General features: G+C 42.4%; 1 protein-coding gene across 1 annotated transcript in view; it reads right to left on the bottom strand.

The window, feature by feature from the left end:
• CLASP1 (cytoplasmic linker associated protein 1) overlaps nt 1–2,616 on the bottom strand; it is a 93,542-nt gene that overhangs the window by 5,947 nt on the left and 84,979 nt on the right. The gene's annotated exons all lie outside the window — the stretch shown is intronic.

Genomic DNA, 2,616 nt, shown 5'->3' with positions numbered 1-2,616 from the left:
AAGAGTGGTAGCATGCACCTTTTGCAACTAGCCCATACTGTAAAGCAGTCACGAAAAATTCATCCCGAATTCAATTCCACTCTTAGCCTGAGGGAAGGCAAATTCGCAACTGTCACTCTTGCCCAGCAGGTAGGACAGCTAGCTAAAAGAAGACAGACCTGATTGTGGTCTCTCCTCCCATGAGAGTTTATTCATCTTACATTCTGCAGTAATTGGCTAAAGAAACAGGATGGGAAGGCAGGTTTTCTTCTTTCAAGTGTCTGTGCTAATTGCCAAGCAACAAAATGAAGCTTCCCTGTGGTTGCAGCCTTCCTGGCCACAAATCACACTCTTTACTCCCCATCTTCCTGTTTCAGTACAAAAGATAGAGTTTGCTCCTGCTCATCTTTTCTCACTCCCCTCTTCTCAGGGCTTTCTTTAAGGGACAGTGAATCCTGAATGGACAGAGATGTCCCAGTGGACAGACTTAAATCCAACACCTCAGCTCTAAAAGGAGGAAGCATCCACAAATCCTCATGCTTAGGGTCTCCCAGCTAGCCCCAGGCAGTCCCTGACTCTGAGCCCAGGAGCACTAACACAGCCCTTGAAGGCACCCCATCTTTCTGGATGGTGCAGGAACCTCAGACACCTAGCACCAGTTCTCTATCCTAAGCTGAACCACCTGGGGTTGTCTGAAGTCGATACTTTGAAACCAGCACTAGGAGACCTGGCCCAGGCAATCTGCAAAAAAACAAATAAATCAATCACAGGTCTCTCATCACTTAGACTGAAGCCATAGCTGCTGGATTCTCCTTGTTCCCCTCTTCCATACCTGTCATAGTATCAAACTCCCAGATTTCTATTTGACTAAGGCAACCCATTGACAGATGCAGCTCTATCAAAGCCTCAAAAGAAGGTGAGATTTCATTATTTTTAAGTAACTACTGTGGGTATGAACTAGGAGTATTTGGAAGTCTATCTCAGTCATTACTAGGACCTGAATGTCTCCCTGCCCGGACTACAAAACATTTTCCAGAAAGGTTGAATTGAGTTTGTTTTTTTTTTTTTTAAAGATAGCAGCAGCGAATAGTGACCAGAAGAGATCATCTCCATCTACAAAGCCTGCTTCACCCAGAGTCTTAGCATCACAGCATACCACTATCATCAATCTTCCACTCCTGCCGACAGCTACCTCCCTGAAACAGGAAAGGCCACAAGATATTTGTACACCCAGGAAATAACAACACTCATGCACTTGGCTCTTGGCATCCTCTAACACAAATGCAACAGTGAAACTGATGACAGATACTTCACATAGTACAAACACTGTGTGCAGACAAGGTACAGGAAAGATGGTAAAGCAGACCAGAGACCTTGATTGTTTCTGTATCAGCTGTCAAGCTGTTCTGTGTACCTCAGGCCTTTCTCAGCAATTAATTATAGTGTTAAAAACATATTCCAAAAAGAATGGCAATCCATAATGTGGTCAGTATTCAAAAAATTTCATCACAAAAGATCTGTGAATGAGTAACCAAGCAGAACAGAATGCTTGTTTTCCCACTTCCAGCAAGTTTTCCTTCTTCCAGCTATTTCTTTGCAATTTCCTCTTCAATTTCACACATAAGCAGCATGAAAGTTAATATTTTTCCATCTAAGCCAGTACTAGCTTAGAAGGAAGCACTGTGATATTTTTTTGGGGGAAACGAGAGAAACACCCGAGTACTTAAGAGAAACCTAACACCATGCTTTAGTACCATGGCATTGAATTGCTGGAGTGGATGAAGTCAGGAGCTCCCAGGAGGTCTCCTTGAAATGAATTCACTTCCTGGCACTGCAGCTTTTGACGCTTGCTTTCCCTGAAATGCTGCTACCATCCAGCTTTCCACAAACAATGCAGTAGACTTAGAGAGCCCAGATACCTTGTAATCAACAACACTCAAGAGCAAGTCACTAGCTAAAAAACCCCAACTATATCTATTGGGACACAGGTTGCTTGGCATTTTGCTTTGCAACAACTCCAAATACTGTTAGTAAATGTTTTCACAGACATTCCGAGAAAGAAAAGCCTGAATATATCACAACTTACTGAAAAAAAAAAATAAAGCTTAAATCCCCCTGTCAAATCTTACTTGATAAGAAAGTAATAACATTTTAGTAGGCACCTATGGTCAGACACTGATCTCAGATACACTACTGTAAACCTGAAATAGTCCTGGAGTAGGTAAAAAATTCAGTGTGTCTGTCATTCTATCTGTGTTTCAGCTCCACATCCTTGTGCACAAAGTTTGCTATGCACATTAAATTGCAGGTATGAGGCAAGCGTACAAGACAAAACCTTTTTTTAAAAGCCTGTTACCAATTCCAAGCACAAGGGGTTAAAATAGAGCTGATTTTTTTCACAAAACGAACCAGGGTTCAAATAGCAACAAAGGTCACAAGTATTTTGCACATCATAAGGTCAGCCAGAAAAGTTGTAAAGGTGCAGGATTTATTTATTTATGCCCCTGCAAGTCCTTCATTCAGCAAAGCCGCCCATTTCTAGCCAGGATCTGGCCTCATTTTCGCAGCAGTTGGGTATTTCACATCACTTCTCCCTGAAGAGCCTTCCCTCTGAATACAGAGGGACGTATTACACGT

This window comes from Pterocles gutturalis, unplaced genomic scaffold, assembly GCF_000699245.1.
Source record: "Pterocles gutturalis isolate BGI_N339 unplaced genomic scaffold, ASM69924v1 scaffold10454, whole genome shotgun sequence".
In the NCBI taxonomy this organism is placed as follows: Eukaryota; Metazoa; Chordata; class Aves; order Pterocliformes; family Pteroclidae; genus Pterocles; species Pterocles gutturalis.
The sequence above is the reverse complement of the archived record's forward strand: the minus strand, read 5'-3'. Positions and strand labels throughout refer to the sequence as shown.